This window comes from Procambarus clarkii, chromosome 27, assembly GCF_040958095.1.
Source record: "Procambarus clarkii isolate CNS0578487 chromosome 27, FALCON_Pclarkii_2.0, whole genome shotgun sequence".
NCBI lineage: Eukaryota > Metazoa > Arthropoda > Malacostraca > Decapoda > Cambaridae > Procambarus > Procambarus clarkii.
This window is the reverse complement of record NC_091176.1, coordinates 32,333,614-32,355,151: the sequence shown is the minus strand read 5'-3', so window position 1 is coordinate 32,355,151 and position 21,538 is coordinate 32,333,614.

Genomic DNA, 21,538 nt, shown 5'->3' with positions numbered 1-21,538 from the left:
TGGAAAAACGGCAAAATATTGCGTAATTCGATGATATTTTGTTTAAATCAAATAAAAGAAAAGGGGATGATAAACTTCAAAATATTGGTAAATTCGATGATTTTTCGTACGAAACAAAATGCAAGAAAACTTGCTTAAAATGCAATATTATGCGAAATTCTGAGATTTGAAGGCCAAATCACATATCGTGATACTACATGAAATAGTATCGAAATATTGGTATAAATGAATATATTTGCGTAATATCAAACTACATGATAAACGTGAAAAATCACTATTTTACCATATTTGAGGATTTAACCTTCAAATCATAGAGCGAGGTTTCGTATTATTTAGATCCAAGAAAAGACATATGACAATGTGGTTTCCAATACAAATGATAAAAATCAATGTGTTTTCATTAGAATTAACTAAAATGTTCCTGATTTTCCGTTTATATTACCGATGGAAGATGTACACGTAAAACCGCTCTATTCCGGCTGAAACGTCGATATATGCAATAAAAACAGAACTTCTCCCCTTTTAAATATCTTACTCAGTATTTTAACGAGAAACAAATAGTTGATTGAGAATGAAGTATTTAAGGTTATTATCTAATCAATTATGTGTTTGCATCATTTTTATCGTATATATAATGAATTAATACCCATAGACTGAAAATTTACAAAAACGTGGAAAAACGCCAAAATATTGCCTAATTCGATGATATTTTGTTTAAATCAAATAAAGGAAAAGGGGGATGATAAACGTCAAAATATTGCAAAATTCGATGATTTTTCGTACGAAACAAATTGCAAGAAAACTTGCTTAAAATGCAATATTATGCGAAATTCTGAGATTTGAAGGCCAAATCACATATCGTGATACTACATGAAATAGTATCGAAATATTGGTAAAAATGAATATATTTACGTAATATCAAACTACATGAAAAACGGGAAAAAAGTCACTATTTATCCATATTTGAGGATTTTAACTTCAAATCATAGAGCGAGGTTTCGTATTATTTAGATCCAAGAAAAGACATATGACAATGTTTTTTCCAATACAAATGATAAAAATCAATGTGTTTTCATTAGAATTAACTAAAATGTTCCTGATTTTCCGTATATATTACTGATGGAAGATGTACAAGAAAATCGCTCTATTCCGGCTGAAACGTCGATATCCCAGCAAACAATTTTAGGTTGCCACAACATATCTGGAAAGTATTTGAAAGTATTGGAAACGTTTGTTTTATCGTATCAGATACGATATTGTGTGTGGACTTAAATAGGTTTCCAAAACTTATAACCAAGACATATGTATCTAACACTAATTTGAGATGTTGTGGCAACTTTACACTCCTAACATGAGTCATTCATAATCCATTCATATACCAATATGAATCTCTTATGAAAGGTTTGAGCCAATAATCTGAACCCTTTTCACATCTTTGTGTTTAAAGTTAAATTTCTTGAAATTAAATTATATTTTATATTATATTATTTTTATTATATTTTATATTATATTATTATTTTCAATTTAAATATTAAAACCAATTTAAGGGTAAAAAAATCTAATAATTTATATTTCTTTTATTATTTACTAACAATTATAATTATTTACTAACGGAGAGAGGGGAGGCTGTACGGCGGATAGTGGCGGCTGTGGCGGACAGTGGCGGCGGTGGCGGATAGTGGCGGCGGGCGGACAGTGGCGGCAGGCGGACAGTGGCGGCGGCGGGCGGACAGTGGCGGCGGCGGGCGGACAGTGGCGGCGGCGGGCGAACAGTGGCGGCGGCGGGCGGACAGTGGCGGCGGCGGGCGGACAGTGGCGGCGGCGGGCGGACAGTGGAGGCGGCGGGCGGACAGTGGTGGCGGCGGGCGGACAGTGGTGGCGGCGGGCGGACAGTGGAGGCGGCGGGCGGACAGTGGTGGCGGCGGGCGGACAGTGGTGGCGGCGGGCGGACAGTGGTGGCGGCGGGCGGACAGTGGTGGCGGCGGGCGGACAGTGGTGGCGGCGGGCGGACAGTGGTGGCGGCGGGCGGAAAGTGGTGGCGGCGGGCGGACAGTGGTGGCGGCGGGCGGACAGTGGTGGCGGCGGGCGGACAGTGGTGGCGGCGGGCGGACAGTGGTGGCGGCGGGCGGACAGTGGTGGCGGCGGGCGGACAGTGGTGGCGGTGGCGGACAGTGGTGGCGGTGGCGGACAGTGGTGGCGGTGGCGGACAGTGGAGGCGGCGGGCGGACAGTGGTGGCGGTGGCAGACAGTGGTGGCGGTGGCGGACAGTGGCGGACAGTGGCGGCGGTGGCGGACAGTGGCGGCGGTGGCGGACAGTGGCGGCGGTGGCGGACCGTAGTGGCGGTGGCGGACAGTGGCGGCGGCGGGCGGACAGTGGCGGCGGCGGGCGAACAGTGGCGGCGGCGGGCGGACAGTGGTGGCGGCGGGCGGACAGTGGTGGCGGCGGGCGGACAGTGGTGGCGGCGGGCGGACAGTGGTGGCGGCGGGCGGACAGTGGAGGCGGCGGGCGGACAGTGGTGGCGGCGGGCGGACAGTGGTGGCGGCGGGCGGACAGTGGTGGCGGCGGGCGGACAGTGGAGGCGGCGGGCGGACAGTGGTGGCGGCGGGCGGACAGTGGTGGCGGCGGGCGGACAGTGGTGGCGGTGGCAGACAGTGGTGGCGGTGGCGGACAGTGGCGGACAGTGGCGGCGGTGGCGGACAGTGGCGGCGGTGGCGGACAGCCCAGCAAACAATTTTAGGTTGCCACAACATATCTGGAAAGTATTTGAAAGTATTGGAAACGTTTGTTTTATCGTATCAGATACGATATTGTGTGTGGACTTAAATAGGTTTCCAAAACTTATAACCAAGACATATGTATCTAACACTAATTTGAGATGTTGTGGCAACTTTACACTCCTAACATGAGTCATTCATAATCCATTCATACACCAATATGAATCTCTTATGAAAGGTTTGAGCCAATAATCTGAACCCTTTTCACATCTTTGTGTTTAAAGTTAAATTTCTTGAAATTAAATTATATTTTATATTATATTATTTTTATTATATTTTATATTATATTATTATTTTCAATTTAAATATTAAAACCAATTTAAGGGTAAAAAAATCTAATAATTTATATTTCTTTTATTATTTACTAACAATTATAATTATTTACTAACGGAGAGAGGGGAGGCGGTACGGCGGATAGTGGCGGCTGTGGCGGACAGTGGCGGCGGTGGCGGATAGTGGCGGCGGGCGGACAGTGGCGGCGGGCGGACAGTGGCGGCGGGCGGACGGTGGCGGCGGTGGCGGTTAGTGGCGGCGGGCGGACAGTGGCGGCGCTGGCGGATAGTGGCGGCGGGCGGACAGTGGCGGCGGTGGCGGACAGTGGCGGCGGGCGGACAGTGGCGGCTGTGGCGGACAGTGGCGGCGGGCGGACCGTGGCGGCTTTGGCGGCGGTGGTGGACAGTGGCGGCGGGCGGACAGTGGCGGCGGCGGGCGGACAGTGGCGGCGGCGGGCGGACAGTGGCGGCGGCGGGCGGACAGTGGCGGCGGCGGGCGGACAGTGGCGGCGGCGGGCGGACAGTGGCGGCGGCGGGCGGACAGTGGCGGCGGCGGGCGGACAGTGGCGGCGGCGGGCGGACAGTGGTGGCGGCGGGCGGACAGTGGAGGCGGCGGGCGGACAGTGGTGGCGGCGGGAGGACAGTGGTGGCGGCGGGCGGACAGTGGTGGCGGTGGCAGACAGTGGTGGCGGTGGCGGACAGTGGTGGCGGTGGCGGACAGTGGTGGCGGTGGCGGATAGTGGCAGCGGGCGGACAGTGGCAGCGGGCGGACAGTGGCGGCGGTGGCGGACAGTGGCGGCGGGCGGACAGTGGCGTCGGGCGGACAGTGGCGGCGGGCGGACAGTGGCGGCGGTGGCGGATAGAGGCGGCGGGCGGACAGGGCGGCGGCGGGCGGACAGTGGCGGCGGTGGCGGATAGTGGCGGCGGGCGGACAGTGGCGGCGGGCGGACAGTGGCGGCGGCGGGCGAACAGTGGAGGCGGCGGGCGGACAGTGGAGGCGGCGGGCGGACAGTGGAGGCGGCGGGCGGACAGTGGAGGCGGCGGGCGGACAGTGGTGGTGGCGGCGGGCGGACAGTGGTGGTGGCGGCGGGCGGACAGTGGTGGCGGCGGGCGGACAGTGGTGGCGGCGGGCGGACAGTGGTGGCGGCGGGCGGACAGTGGTGGCGGCGGGCGGACAGTGGTGGCGGCGGGCGGACAGTGGTGGCGGCGGGCGGACAGTGGTGGCGGCGGGCGGACAGTGGTGGCGGTGGCAGACAGTGGTGGCGGTGGCGGACAGTGGCGGACAGTGGCGGCGGTGGCGGACAGTGACGGCGGTGGCGGACAGTGGCGGACGTGTCTGGCGGTGGTGGCGGGCGGTGGCGGACAGTGGCGGACGTGTCTGGCGGTGGTGGCGGGCGGTGGCGGGTGGCGGCGTCTGTGATGAGTGGTGGCGGCTGGCTGTGGTGGGTGGTGGCGGCGGTGGTGGTGGGTGGTGGTGGCGGCGGTGGTGGTGGGTGGTGGTGGCGGCGGCGGCGGTTGGTGGTAGTGGGTGGTGGCGGCGGTGGTGGTGGGTGGTGGTGGCGGCGGCGGCTGGTGGTGGTGGGTGGTGGCGGCGGTGGTGGTGGTGGGTGGTGGTGGCGGCGGTGGTGGTGGGTGGTGGTGGCGGCGGCGGCTGGTGGTGGTGGGTGGTGGCGGCGGCTGGTGGTGGCGGCGGCTGGGAGTGGTGGGTGGTGGCGGCTGTGGTGGGTGGTGGCGGGCGGTGGCGGGCGGCGGCTACCTACCTACCTTGAGGTGCTTCCGGAGCTTAGTGTCCCCGCGGCCCGGTCGTCGACCAGGCCTCCTGGCGGCGGCTGTGGTGGGTGGTGACGATCGGCGGTGGGGGGGGGGCTGGTGGCGGCTGGCGGTGGCGGCTGGCGGTGGCGGCTTGCAGTGGCGGCTGGCGGTGGCGGCTTGCAGTGGCGACTGTGGCAACGGGCGGTGACGGCTGATAGCGGGCGGTGGTGGCGGCTGGTGGCAGGTGGTGGTGGCGGTGGTGGCGGCTGGTGGTGGTGGCAGCTGGTGGCGGTGATGGCGGCTGGTGGTGGTGGCAGCTGGTGGCGGTGATGGCGGCTGGTGGTGGTGGCGGCTGGTGGTGGTGGCAGCTGGTGGCGGCTGGTGGCGGTGATGGCGGCTGGTGGTGGTGGTGGTGATGGCGGCTGGTGGCGGGCGGTGGCGGGCGGTGGCGGCTTGTGGTGGCGGCGGTGGTGGGTGGTGGTGGTGGTGGTGGTGGTGGTGGTGGTGGTGGTGGTGGTGGTGGTGGTGGTGGGTGGTGGTGGTGGCTGTGGTGGGTGGTGGCGGTGGTGTCGGCGGCGGCTGTGGTAGGTGGTGGCGGCGGCGGCGGTGATGGGTGGTGGCGGCGGCGGCGGCGGTGATGGGTGGTGGCGGCGGTGGTGGTGGGTGGTGGTGGCGGCGGCGGCTGGTGGTGGTGGGTAGTGGTGGTGGGTGGTGGCGGCGGGTGGCGGTGGTGGGTGGCGGTGGCTGGTGGCGGGTGGCGGCTGGTGGTGGGTGGTGGCGGCAGGTGGTGAGTGGCGGTGGCTGGCGGCTGGTGGCGGGTGGTGGCGGGTGGCTGCTGGTGGTGGGTGGTGGCGGGTGGCGGCTGGTGGTGGGTGGTGGCGGGTGGCGGCTGGTGGTGGCGGGTGGCGGCTGGTGGTGGGTGGTGGGTGGCGGGTGGCGGCGGGTGGTGGCGGGTGGCGGCTGGTGGTGGCGGGTGGCGGTGGGTGGTGGCGGGTGGCGGCTGGTGGTGGGTGGTGGCGGGTGGCGGCTGGTGGTGGGTGGCGGCTGGTGGTGGGTGGCGGCTGGTGGTGGGTGGCGGGTGGCGGCGGGTGGCGGCTGGTGGTGGGTGGCGGGTGGCGGCGGGTGGCGGCTGGTGGTGGCTGGTGGCAGGTGGCGGCTGGTGGTGGCTGGTGGCGGGTGGCGGCTGGTGGTGGGTGGTAGCGGCGGGTGGTGAGTGGCGGTGGTGGGTGGCGGTGGCTGGTGGCGGCTGGTTGCGGCTGGTGGCGGGTGGCGGCTGGTGGCGGGTGGCGGCTGGTGGTGGGTGGTGGCGGGTGGCGGCTGGTGGTGGGTGGTGGCGGGTGGCGGCTGGTGGTGGGTGGCGGGTGGCGGCGGCGGGTGGTGAGTGGCGGTGGTGGGTGGCGGTGGCGGGTGGCGGCTGGTGGTGGGTGGTGGCGGGTGGTGGCGGGTGGCGGCTGGTGGTGGGTGGTGGCGGGTGGCGGCTGGTGGTGGGTGGTGGCGGGTCGCGGCTGGTGGTGGGTGGCGGCTGGTGGTGGGTGGCGGCTGGTGGTGGGTGGCGGGTGGCGGCGGGTGGCGGCTGGTGGTGGGTGGCGGCTGGTGGTGGGTGGCGGGTGGCGGCGGGTGGCGGCTGGTGGTGGCTGGTGGTGGGTGGTGGCGGGTGGCGGCTGGTGGCGGCTGGTGGCGGCCAGCTGTGACACAAGCTCCACCACTGAAGGTCTGAGAACAACTAACCATGTCTCTCTCACCCACCAGCCCAGTGTTGCCAGCTTGCGCTCTCAAAATGTTTCCTTCACAGATTGTATATTATCTTTGAACAACAAGTTTGATTATCAAGGAAATAATGCATATATTATTGTCACATTAATACTGTGCAATATCTTATTACATTCCTGCTAAATAATTATAATTTGAAACAGGACAAAAAATCCAACATATATATAAAAACCAACATTAGAGATCACGAGGCCTAGGCCTCGCCTGTGACCACACATCCTGCCTCCCTGGCCTGCTACTCTCTCACACCTCACACTCTTAACTCTCTCATAATCACTCTCACTCTCTTACTCTGTCACTCTTACTCTGTCACTCTTACTCTCTGTCACTCTTACTCTCTGTCACTCTTACTCTCTGTCACTCTTACTCTCTGTCACTCTTACTCTGTCACTCTTACTCTGTCACTCTTACTCTCTGTCACTCTTACTCTCTGTCACTCTTACTCTGTCACTCTTACACTCTGTCACTCTTACTCTGTCACTCTTACTCTGTCACTCTTACTCTCTGTCACTCTTACTCTCTGTCACTCTTACTCTGTCACTCTTACACTCTGTCACTCTTACTCTCTGTCACTCTTACTCTGTCACTCTTACTCTCTGTCACTCTTACTCTGTCACTCTTACACTCTGTCACTCTTACTCTCTGTCACTCTTACTCTCTGTCACTCTTACTCTCTGTCACTCTTACTCTCTGTCACTCTTACTCTCTGTCACTCTTACTCTCTGTCACTCTTACTCTCTGTCACTCTTACACTCTGTCACTCTTACACTCTGTCACTCTTACACTCTGTCACTCTTACACTCTGTCACTCTTACACTCTGTCACTCTTACACTCTGTCACTCTTACACTCTGTCACTCTTACACTGTCACTCTTACACTCTGTCACTCTTACTCTCTGTCACTCTTACTCTGTCACTCTTACTCTCTGTCACTCTTACTCTCTGTCACTCTTACTCTCTGTCACTCTTACTCTCTGTCACTCTTACTCTGTCACTCTTACTCTCTGTCACTCTTACTCTCTGTCACTCTTACTCTCTGTCACTCTTACTCTGTCATTCTTACTCACTCTCAGTCACCCTTACCCATTCATACTCACTCTCTCACTCTTACTCACTCTCAGTCACCCTTACCCATTCATACTCACTCTCTCACTCTTACTCTCATACTCTTACTCTCAATTACTCTTACTCTCAATCACTCTTACTCCCAATCACTCTTATTCTCATTCTTACTCTTACTCCCAATCACTCTTACTCTCAATCACTCTTATTCTCATTCTTACTCTTACTCTCACTCTTACTCTTACTCCCAATCACTCTTACTCCCAATCACTCTTACTCTCAATCACTCTTACTCTCAATCACACTTACTCTCAATCACTCTTACTCTCATTCTTACTCTTACTCTTACTCTCAATCACTCTTATTCTCATTCTTACTCCTACTCCCAATCACTCTTACTCCCAATCACTCTTACTCTCAATCACTCTTACTCTCAATCACTCTTACTCTCTGTCACTCTTACTCTCTGTCACTCTTACTCTCTGTCACTCTTACTCTCTGTCACTCTTACTCTGTCACTCTTACTCTCTGTCACTCTTACTCTCTGTCACTCTTACTCTCTGTCACTCTTACTCTCTATCACTCTTACTCTGTCATTCTTACTCTGTCACTCTTACTCACTCTCAGTCACCCTTACCCATTCATACTCACTCTCTCACTCTTACTCTCATACTCTTACTCTCAATTACTCTTACTCTCAATTACTCTTACTCCCAATCACTCCTACTCCCAATCACTCCTACTCTCAATCACTCCTACTCTCATTCTTACTCTTACTCTTACTCCCCATCACTCTTACTCTCAATCACTCTTATTTTCATTCTTACTCTTACTCTCACTCTTACTCTTACTCCCAATCACTCTTACTCTCAATCACTCTTACTCTCAATCACTCTTACTCTCAATCACTCTTACTCTCAATCACTCTTACTCTCAATCACTCTTACTCTCATTCTTACTCTTACTCACTCTTACTCTCAATCACTCTTATTCTCATTCTTACTCCTACTCTCACTCTAACTCCTACTCCCAATCACTCTTACTCCCAATCACTCTTACTCTCAATCACTCTTACTCCCAATCACTCTTACTCCCAATCACTCTTACTCTCAATCACTCTTACTCTCAATCACTCTTACTCTCAATCACTCTTACTCTCACTAACTCTCAATCACTCTTACTCTCACTCTAACTCTCAATCACTCTTACTCTCATACTCACCCTTACTCTCAATCACTTTACTCTCACTCTTACTCATTCTGTCACCCTTACTCTCACTCTTACTTACTCTGTCACTCTTACTCACTCTCAGTCACTCTTACTTATACTCACTCTTACTCACACTTACACACTCTCTGGCACTCTCACTCACCTTCAGTCACTCTTACTCACTCTTACCCACTCTCGCTCACTCTTACTCACTCTAGTTAATAAGAACACGCCAATATAAGACAACAAAACGTTTTCAGATTCTTTCTCACCACTTTCCAGCAACTTTTATAATTTATATAAATTATCTTAGGGAATAATACATAAATTATATATTTAAACATGATATTAGTGTTTAGTGGAATGCATAAGGAGTCAAATTGTGTTAAAAAGAGCGATTTTTAGAAAATTTGGAAAACTACTTTTTTCTGTTCATATTATAACTAAATGGATTTTAAAGGTTTCACTCAGCCAATATATATCATTCACAATATATTAATGAATTTTACAAAAAAACACCATATATTTTATATTTAAACATGTAAAAACTATTTGTTTTACATTTGGAAGAAAATAATTGTAGAAAAACAATTTATAATTAAACCTTTGTGTTTGGATTTTTTGAGTAAAAGTTTCTCAAAGGCTCTCCTGCACCATTCTCAATGCAAATCATTCCCACACCTATGGGAAGAGATAGGCAAACGTTGTGTAGATGATTTGTGTTTGCTGGGAGTGGCGGCGGTGGCGGACAGTGGCGGCGGTGGCGGACACTGGCGTCTGTGTCTGGCGGTGGTGGCGGGCGGTGGCGGGTGGCGGCGTCTGTGATGAGTGGTGGCGGCTGGCGGTGGTGGGTGGTGGCGGCGATGGTGGTGGGTGGTGGTGGTGGCGGCGGCGGGCGAACAGTGGCGGCGGCGGGCGGACAGTGGCGGCGGCGGGCGGACAGTGGCGGCGGCGGGCGGACAGTGGAGGCGGCGGGCGGACAGTGGTGGCGGCGGGCGGACAGTGGTGGCGGCGGGCGGACAGTGGAGGCGGCGGGCGGACAGTGGTGGCGGCGGGCGGACAGTGGTGGCGGCGGGCGGACAGTGGTGGCGGCGGGCGGACAGTGGTGGCGGCGGGCGGACAGTGGTGGCGGCGGGCGGACAGTGGTGGCGGCGGGCGGACAGTGGTGGCGGCGGGCGGACAGTGGTGGCGGCGGGCGGACAGTGGTGGCGGCGGGCGGACAGTGGTGGCGGCGGGCGGACAGTGGTGGCGGCGGGCGGACAGTGGTGGCGGCGGGCGGACAGTGGTGGCGGCGGGCGGACAGTGGTGGCGGCGGGCGGACAGTGGTGGCGGCGGGCGGACAGTGGTGGCGGCGGGCGGACAGTGGTGGCGGTGGCGGACAGTGGTGGCGGTGGCGGACAGTGGTGGCGGTGGCGGACAGTGGAGGCGGCGGGCGGACAGTGGTGGCGGCGGGCGGACAGTGGTGGCGGCGGGCGGACAGTGGTGGCGGCGGGCGGACAGTGGTGGCGGCGGGCGGACAGTGGTGGCGGCGGGCGGACAGTGGTGGCGGCGGGCGGACAGTGGTGGCGGCGGGCGGACAGTGGTGGCGGCGGGCGGACAGTGGTGGCGGCGGGCGGACAGTGGTGGCGGCGGGCGGACAGTGGTGGCGGCGGGCGGACAGTGGTGGCGGCGGGCGGACAGTGGTGGCGGCGGGCGGACAGTGGTGGCGGCGGGCGGACAGTGGTGGCGGCGGGCGGACAGTGGTGGCGGCGGGCGGACAGTGGTGGCGGTGGCGGACAGTGGTGGCGGTGGCGGACAGTGGTGGCGGTGGCGGACAGTGGAGGCGGCGGGCGGACAGTGGTGGCGGTGGCAGACAGTGGTGGCGGTGGCGGACAGTGGCGGACAGTGGCGGCGGTGGCGGACAGTGGCGGCGGTGGCGGACAGTGGCGGCGGTGGCGGACAGTAGTGGCGGTGGCGGACAGTGGCGGCGGCGGGCGGACAGTGGCGGCGGCGGGCGAACAGTGGCGGCGGCGGGCGGACAGTGGCGGCGGCGGGCGGACAGTGGTGGCGGCGGGCGGACAGTGGTGGCGGCGGGCGGACAGTGGTGGCGGCGGGCGGACAGTGGTGGCGGCGGGCGGACAGTGGAGGCGGCGGGCGGACAGTGGTGGCGGCGGGCGGACAGTGGTGGCGGCGGGCGGACAGTGGTGGCGGCGGGCGGACAGTGGAGGCGGCGGGCGGACAGTGGTGGCGGCGGGCGGACAGTGGTGGCGGCGGGCGGACAGTGGTGGCGATGGCAGACAGTGGTGGCGGTGGCGGACAGTGGCGGACAGTGGCGGACAGTGGCGGCGGTGGCGGACAGTGGCGGCGGTGGCGGACAGTGGCGGCGGTGGCGGACACTGGCGTCTGTGTCTGGCGGTGGTGGCGGGCGGTGGCGGGTGGCGGCGTCTGTGATGAGTGGTGGCGGCTGGCGGTGGTGGGTGGTGGCGGCGGTGGTGGTGGGTGGTGGTGGCGGCGGTGGTGGTGGGTGGTGGTGGTGGCGGCGGCGGCTGGTGGTGGTGGGTGGTGGCGGCGGTGGTGGTGGGTGGTGGTGGCGGCGGCGGCTGGTGGTGGTGGGTGGTGGCGGCGGGTGGTGGGTGGCGGCGGCGGCTGGTGGTGGTGGGTGGTGGCGGCGGGTGGTGGCGGCTGTGGTGGGTGGTGGCGGGCGGTGGCGGGCGGTGGCGGGCGGCGGCGGCTGTGATGGGTGGTGACGATCGGCGGTGGGGGGGCTGGTGGCGGCTGGCGGTGGCGGCTTGCGGTGGCGACTGTGGCAACGGGCGGTGACGGCTGATAGCGGGCGGTGGTGGCGGCTGGTGGCAGGTGGTGGTGGCGGTGGTGGCGGCTGGTGGTGGCGGCTGGTGGTGGTGGCAGCTGGTAGCGGTGATGGCGGCTGGTGCTGGTGGCAGCTGGTGGCGGTGATGGCGGCTGGTGGTGGTGGTGGTGGTGGCTGGTGGTGGTGGCAGCTGGTGGCGGCTGGTGGCGGTGATGGCGGCTGGTGGTGGTGGTGGTGGTGATGGCGGCTGGTGGCGGGCGGTGGCGGGCGGTGGCGGCTTGTGGCGGCTGGTGGTGGCGGCGGTGGTGGGTGGTGGTGGTGGTGGTGGGTGGTGGTGGCGGCTGTGGTGGGTGGTGGCGGTGGTGTCGGCGGCGGCTGTGGTGGGTGGTGGCGGCGGCGGCGGTGATGGGTGGTGGCGGCGGTGGTGGTGGGTGGTGGTGGCGGCGGCGGTGATGGGTGGTGGCGGCGGTGGTGGTGGGTGGTGGTGGTGGCGGCGGCGGCTGGTGGTGGTGGGTGGTGGCGGCGGGTGGCGGTGGTGGGTGGCGGTGGCTGGTGGCGGGTGGCGACTGGTGGTGGGTGGTGGCGGCGGGTGGTGAGTGGCGGTGGTGGGTGGCGGTGGCTGGTGGCGGGGGGCGGCTGGTGGTGGGTGGTGGCGGGTGGCGGCTGGTGGTGGGTGGTGGCAGGTGGCGGCTGGTGATGGGTGGCGGGTGGCGGCGGGTGGCGGCTGGTGGCGGCCAGCTGGGAATCACCCTTCACCACTGAAGGTCTGAGCACAACTAACCATGTCTCTCTCACCACCAGAACAGTGTTGCCAGCTTGCGCTCTCAAAATGTTTCCTTCAAAGATTGTATATTATCTTTGAACAACAAGTTTGATTATCAAGGAAATAATGCATATATTATTGTCACATTAATACTGTGCAATATCTTATTTCATTCCTGCTAAATAATTATAATTTGAAACAGGACAAAAAATCCAGCATATATATAAAAACCAACATTAGAGATCACGAGGCCTAGGCCTCGCCTGTGACCACACATCCTGCTTTGCTGGCCTGCTACCCTCTCACACCTCACACTCTTAACTCTCTCATAATCACTCTCACTCTCAATCACTCTTACGCACTATTACTCACTCTTACTCTCAATCACTCTTACACACTATTACTCACTCTTACTCTCAATCACTCTTACGCACTATTACTCACTCTTACTCTCAGTCATCCTTACTCACTCTCATACTCACTCTTACTCTGTCACTCTTACTCTCTGTCACTCTTACTCTCTGTCACTCTTACTCTCTGTCACTCTTACTCTGTCACTCTTACTCTGTCACTCTTACTCTCTGTCACTCTTACTCTCTGTCACTCTTACTCTCTGTCACTCTTACTCTCTGTCACTCTTACTCTCTGTCACTCTTACTCTGTCATTCTTACTCATTCTCAGTCACCCTTACCCATTCATACTCACTCTCTCACTCTTACTCTCATACTCTTACTCTCAATTACTCTTACTCTCAATCACTCTTACTCCCAATCACTCCTACTCCCAATCACTCCTACTCTCAATCACTCCTACTCTCATTCTTACTCCTACTCTTACTCCCAATCACTCTTACTCTCAATCACTCTTATTCTCATTCTTACTCTTACTCTCACTCTTACTCTTACTCCCAATCACTCTTACTCCCAATCACTCTTACTCTCAATCACTCTTACTCTCAATCACTCTTACTCTCAATCACTCTTACTCTCATTCTTACTCTTACTCACTCTTACTCTCAATCACTCTTATTCTCATTCTTACTCCTACTCCCAATCACTCTTACTCCCAATCACTCCTACTCTCAATCACTCTTACTCCCAATCACTCTTACTCTCAATCACTCTTACTCTCAATCACTTTTACTCTCAATCACTCTTACTCTCAATCACTCTTACTCTCACTAACTCTCAATCACTCTTACTCTCACTCTAACTCTCAATCACTCTTACGCACTATTACTCACTCTTTCTCTCAGTCATCCTTACTCACTCTCATACTCACTCTTACTCTGTCACTCTTACTCTCTGTCACTCTTACTCTCTGTCACTCTTACTCTCTGTCACTCTTACTCTCTATCACTCTTACTCTCTGTCACTCTTACTCTGTCACTCTTACTCTCTGTCACTCTTACTCTCTGTCACTCTTACTCTCTGTCACTCTTACTCTCTATCACTCTTACTCTGTCATTCTTACTCTGTCACTCTTACTCACTCTCAGTCACCCTTACCCATTCATACTCACTCTCTCACTCTTACTCTCATACTCTTACTCTCAATTACTCTTACTCTCAATCACTCTTACTCCCAATCACTCCTACTCCCAATCACTCCTACTCTCAATCACTCCTACTCTCATTCTTACTCTTACTCCCAATCACTCTTACTCTCAATCACTCTTATTCTCATTCTTACTCTTACTCTCACTCTTACTCTTACTCCCAATCACTCTTACTCCCAATCACTCTTACTCTCAATCACTCTTACTCTCAATCACTCTTACTCTCATTCTTACTCTTACTCACTCTTACTCTCAATCACTCTTATTCTCATTCTTACTCCTACTTTCACTCTAACTCCTACTCCCAATCACTCTTACTCCCAATCACTCTTACTCTCAATCACTCTTACTCCCAATCACTCTTACTCTCAATCACTCTTACTCTCAATCACTCTTACTCTCAATCACTCTTACTCTCAATCACTCTTACTCTCACTAACTCTCAATCACTCTTACTCTCACTCTAACTCTCAATCACTCTTACTCTCATACTCACCCTTACTCTCAATCACTTTACTCTCACTCTTACTCATTCTGTCACCCTTACTCTCACTCTTACTCACTCTGTCACTCTTACTCACTCTCAGTCACTCTTATACTCACTCTTACACACTCTCTGGCACTCTCACTCACCTTCAGTCACTCTTACTCACTCTTACCCACTCTCGCTCACTCTTACTCACTTTAGTTAATAAGAACACGCCAATATAAGACAACAAAACGTTTTCAGATTCTTTCTCACCACTTTCCAGCAACTTTTATAATTTATATAAATTATTTAAGGGAACAATACATAAATTATATATTTAAACATGATATAGTGTTTAGTGGAATGCATAAGGAGTCAAATTGTGTTAAAAAGAGCGATTTTTAGAAAATTTGGAAAACTACTTTTTTCTGTTCATATTATAACTAAATGGATTTTAAAGGTTTCACTCAGCCAATATATATCATTCACAATTTATTAATGAATTTTACAAAAAAAACACCATATATTTTATATTTAAACATGTAAAAACTTTTTGTTTTACATTTGGAAGAAAATAATTGTAGAAAAACAATTTATAATTAAACCTTTGTGTTTGGATTTTTTGAGTAAAAGTTTCTCAAAGGCTCTCCTGCACCATTCTCAATGCAAATCATTCCCACACCTATGTGAAGAGATAGGCGAACGTTGTGTAGATGATTTGTGTTTGCTGGGATATGCAATAAAAACAGAACTTCTCCCCTTTTCAATATCTTACTCAGTATTTTAACGAGAAACAAATAGTTGATTGAAAATAAAGTGTTTAAGGTTATTATCTAATCAATTATGTGTTTGCATCATTTTTATCGTATATATAATGAATTAATACCCATAGACTGAAAATTCACAAAAACGTGGAAAAACGGCAAAATATTGCCTAATTCGATGATATTTTGTTTAAATCAAATAAAGGAAAAGGGGATGATAAACGTCAAAATATTGGTAAATTCGATGATTTTTCGTACGAAACTAAATGCAAGAAAACTTGCTTAAAATGCAATATTATGCGAAATTCTGAGATTTGAAGGCCAAATCACATATCGTGATACTACATGAAATAGTATCGAAATATTGGTAAAAATGAATATATTTACGTAATATCAAACTACATGAAAAACGTGAAAAAAATCACTATTTAACCATATTTGAGGATTTTAACTTCAAATCATAGAGCGAGGTTTCGTATTATTTAGATCCAAGAAAAGACATATGACAATGTTGTTTCCAATACAAATGATAAAAATCAATGTGTTTTCATTAGAAATAACTAAAATGTTCCTGATGTTCCGTTTATATTACAGATGGAAGATGTACACGTAAAACCGCTCTAATCCGGCTGAAACGTCGATATATGCAATAAAAACCGAACTTCTCCCCTTTTCAATATCTTACTCAGTATTTTAACGAGAAACAAATAGATGATTGCAATGAAGTATTTAAGGTTATTATCTAATCAATTATGTGTTTGCATCATTTTTGCATCAATAAAAACCGAACTTCTCCCCTTTTCAATTATCTTACTCAGTATTTTAATGAGAAACAAATAGATGATTGAAAATGAAGTATTTAAGGTTATTATCTAATCAATTATGTGTTTCCCTCATTTTTATCGTATATATATGAATTAATACCAATGGATTGAAAATTCACAAAAACATGGAAAACCGCAAAATATTGCCTAATTCGATGATATTTTGTTTAAATCACAGGAAGAAAAAGGGGATGATAAACTTCAAAATATTGCTAAATTCGATGATTTTTTGTACGAAACAAAATGCAAGAAAACTTGCTTAAAATGCAATATTATGCGAAATTCTGAGATTTGAAGGCCAAATCACATATCGTGATACTACATGAAATAGTATCGAAATATTGGTAAAAATGAATATATTTGCGTAATATCAAACTACATGATTAACGTGAAAAAGTCACTATTTTACCATATTTGAGGATTTTACCTTCAAATCATAGAGCGAGGTTTCGTATTATTTAGTTCCAAGAAAAGACATATGACAATGTTGTTTCCAATACAAATGATAAAAACAATGTGTTTTCATTAGAAATAACTAAAATGTTCTTGATTTTCCGTTTATATTAACGAGGGAAGATGTACACGTAAAACCACTCTAATCCGGCTGAAACGTCGATATATGCAATAAAAACCGAAGTTCTCCCCTTTTCATTATCTTACTCAGTATTTTAACGACAAACAAATAGATGATTGAAAATGAAGTATTTAAGGTTATTATCTAATCAATTATGTGTTTGCCTCATTTTTATCGTATATATATGAATTAATACCCATGGACTGAAAATTCACAAAAACGTGGAAAACGGCAAAATATTGCCTAATTCGATGGTATTTTGTTTAAATCACATGAAGAAAAAGGGGATGATAAACGTCAAAATATTGCTAAATTCGATGATTTTTCGTACGAAACAAAATGCAAGAAAACTTGCTTAAAATGCAATATTATGCGATATTCTGAGATTTCAAGGCCAAATCACATATCGTGATACTACATAAAATAATATCGAAATATTGTTAATAATGAATATATTTACGTAATATCAAACTACATGAAAAACGTGAAAAAGTCACTATTTAACCATATTTGAGGATTTTAACTTCAAATCATAGAGCGAGGTTTCGTATTATTTTGATCCAAGAAAAGACATATGACAATGTTGTTTCCAATACAAATGATAAAAATCAATGTGTTTTCATTAGAATTAACTAAAATGTTCCTGATTTTTCGTTTATATTACCGGTAGAAGATGTACACGAAAATAGCTCTATTCCGGCTGAAAAGTCGATATATGCAATAAAAACAGAACTTCTCCCCTTTTCAATATCTTACTCAGTATTTTAACGAGAAACAAATAGTTGATTGAAAATGAAGTATTTAAGGTTATTATCTAATCAATTATGTGTTTGCATCATTTTTATCGTATATATAATGAATTAATACCCATAGACTGAAAATTCACAAAAATGTGGAAAAACGGCAAAATATTGCCTAATTCGATGATTTTTCGTACGAAACAAAATGCAAGAAAACTTGCTTAAAATGCAATATTATGCGAAATTCTGAGATTTGAAGGCCAAATCACATATCGTGATACTACATGAAATAGTATCGGAATATTGGTAAAAATGAATATATTTGCCTAATATCAAACTACATGATTAACGTGAAAAAGTCACTATTTTACCATATTTGAGGATTTTTCCTTCAAATCATAGAGCAAGGTTTCGTATTATTTATATCCAAGAAAAGACATATGACAATGTTGTTTCCAATACATATGATAAAAATCAATGTGTTTTCATTAGAATTAACTAAAATGTTCCTGATTTTCCGTTTATATTACCGATGGAAGATGTACACGAAAACCGCTCTATTCCGGCTGAAACGTCGATATATGCTATAAAATCAGAACTTCTCCCCCTTTTAATATCTTACTCAGTATTTTAACGAGAAAGAAATAGTTGATTGAAAATGAAGTATTTAAGGTTATTATCTAATCAATTATGTGTTTGCATCATTTTTATCGTATATATAATGAATTAATACCCATAGACTGAAAATTCACAAAAACGTGGAAAAACGACAAAATATTGCCTAATTCGATGATATTTTGTTTAAATCAAATAAAGGAAAAGGGGATGATAAACGTCAAAATATTGCTAAATTCGATGATTTTTCGTACGAAACAAAATGCAAGAAAACTTGCTTAAAATGCAATATTATGCGAAATTCTGAGATTTCAAGGCCAAATCACATATCGTGATACTACATAAAATAATATCGAAATATTGTTAAAAATGAATATATTTACGTAATATCAAACTACATGAAAAACGTGAAAAAAGTCACTATTTAACCATATTTGAGGATTTTAACTTCAAATCATAGAGCGAGGTTTCGTATTATTTTGATCAAAGAAAAGACATATGACAATGTTGTTTTAAATACAAATGATAAAAATCAATGTGTTTTCATTAGAATTAACTAAAATGTTCCTGATTTTCCGTTTATATTACCGGTAGAAGATGTACACGAAAATAGCTCAATTCCGGCTGAAACGTCGATATATGCAATAAAAACAGAACTTCTCCCCTTTTCAATATCTTACTCAGTATTTTAACGAGAAACAAATAGTTGATTGAAAATGAAGTATTTTAGGTTATTATCTAATCAATTATGTGTTTGCATCATTTTTATCGTATATATAATGAATTAATACCCATAGACTGAAAATTCACAAAAACGTGGAAAAACGGCAAAATATTGCCTAATTCGATGATATTTTGTTTAAATCAAACAAAGGAAAAGGGGATGATAAACGTCAAAATATTGCTAAATTCGATGATTTTTCGTACGAAACAAAATGCAAGAAAACTTGCTTATAATGCAATATAATGCGAAATTCTGAGATTTGAAGGCCAAATCACATATCGTGATACTACATGAAATAGTATCGGAATATTGGTAAAAATGAATATATTTGCCTAATATCAAACTACATGATTAACGTGAAAAAGTCACTATTTTACCATATTTGAGGATTTTTCCTTCAAATCATAGAGCGAGGTTTCGTATTATTTATATCCAAGAAAAGACATATGACAATGTTGTTTCCAATACAAATGATAAAAATCAATGTGTTTTCATTAGAATTAACTAAATTGTTCCTGATTTTCCGTTTATATTACCGATGGAAGATGTACACGAAAACCGCTCTATTCCGGCTGATACGTCGATATATGCTATAAAATCAGAACTTCTCCCCCTTTCAGTATCTTACTCAGTATTTTAACGAGAAAGAAATAGTTGATTGAAAATGAAGTATTTAAGGTTATTATCTAATCAATTATGTGTTTGCATCATTTTTATCGTATATATAATGAATTAATACCCATAGACTGAAAATTCACAAAAACGTGGAAAAACGACAAAATATTGCCTAATTCGATGATATTTTATTTAAATCAAATAAAGGAAAAGGGGATGATAAACGTCAAAATATTGCTAAATTCGATGATTTTTCGTACGAAACAAAATGCAAGAAAACTTGCTTAAAATGCAATATTATGCGAAATTCTGAGATTTGAAGGCCAAATCACATATCGTAATACTACATGAAATAGTATCGAAATATTGGTAAAAATGAATATATTTGCGTAATATCAAACTACATGATTAACGTGAAAAAGTCACTATTTTACCATATTTGAGGATTTTACCTTCAAATCATAGAGCGAGGTTTCGTATTATTTAGTTCCAAGAAAAGACATATGACAATCTTGTTTCCAATACAAATGATAAAAACAATGTGTTTTCATTAGAAATAACTAAAATGTTCTTGATTTTCCGTTTATATTAACGAGGGAAGATCTACACGTAAAACCACTCTAATCCGGCTGAAACGTCGATATATGCAATAAAAACCGAAGTTCTCCCCTTTTCAATATCTTACTCAGTATTTTAACGACAAACAAATAGATGATTGAAAATTAAGTATTTAAGGTTATTATCTAATCAATTATGTGTTTGCCTCATTTTTATCGTATATATATGAATTAATACCCATGGACTGAAAATTCACAAAAACGTGGAAAACGGCAAAATATTGCCTAATTCGATGATATTTTGTTTAAATCACATGAAGAAAAAGGGGATGATAAACGTCAAAATATTGCTAAATTCGATGATTTTTCGTACGAAACAAAATGCAAGAAAACTTGCTTAAAATGCAATATTATGCGAAATTCTGAGATATGAAGGCCAAATCACATATCGTGATACTACATGAAATAGTATCGAAATATTGGTAAAAATGAATATATTTGCGTAATATCAAACTACATGATTAACGTGAAAAAGTCACTATTTTACCATATTTGAGGATTTTACCTTCAAATCATAGAGCGAGGTATCGTATTATTTAGTTCCAAAAAAAGACATATGACAATGTTGTTTCCAATACAAATGATAAAAACAATGTGTTTTCATTAGAAATAACTAAAAATGTTCTTGATTTTCCGTTTATATTAACGAGGGAAGATGTACACGTAAAACCACTCTAATCCGGCTGAAACGTCGATATATGCAATAAAAACCGAAGTTCTCCCCTTTTCAATATCTTACTCAGTATTTTAACGACAAACAAATAGATGATTGAAAATGAAGTATTTAAGGTTATTATCTAATCAATTATGTGTTTGCCTCATTTTTATCGTATATATATGAATTAATACCCATGGACGGAAAATTCACAAAAACGTGGAAAACGGCAAAATATTGCCTAATTCGATGATATTTTGTTTAAATCACATGAAGAAAAATGGGATGATAAACGTCAAAATATTGCTAAATTCGATGATTTTTCGTACAAAACAAAATGCAAGAAAACTTACTTAAAATGCAATATTATGCGAAATTCTGAGATTTCAAGGCCAAATCACATATCGTGATACTACATAAAATAATATCGAAATATTGTTAAAAATGAATATATTTATGTAATATCAAACTACATGAAAAACGTGAAAAAAGTCACTATTTAACCATATTTGAGGATTTTAACTTCAAATCATAGAGCGAGGTTTCGTATTATTTTGATCAAAGAAAAGACATTTGACAATGTTGTTTTAAATACAAATGATAAAAATCAATGTGTTTTCATTAGAATTAACTAAAATGTTCCTGATTTTCCGTTTATATTACCGGTAGAAGATGTACACGAAAATAGCTCAATTCCGGCTGAAACGTCGATATATGCAATAAAAACAGAACTTCTCCCCTTTTCAATATCTTACTCAGTATTTTAACGAGAAACAAATAGTTGATTGAAAATGAAGTATTTTAGGTTATTATCTAATCAATTATGTGTTTGCATCATTTTTATCGTATATATAATGAATTAATACCCATAGACTGAAAATTCACAAAAACGTGGAAAAACGGCAAAATATTGCCTAATTCGATGATATTTTGTTTAAATCAAACAAAGGAAAAGGGGATGATAAACGTCAAAATATTGCTAAATTCGATGA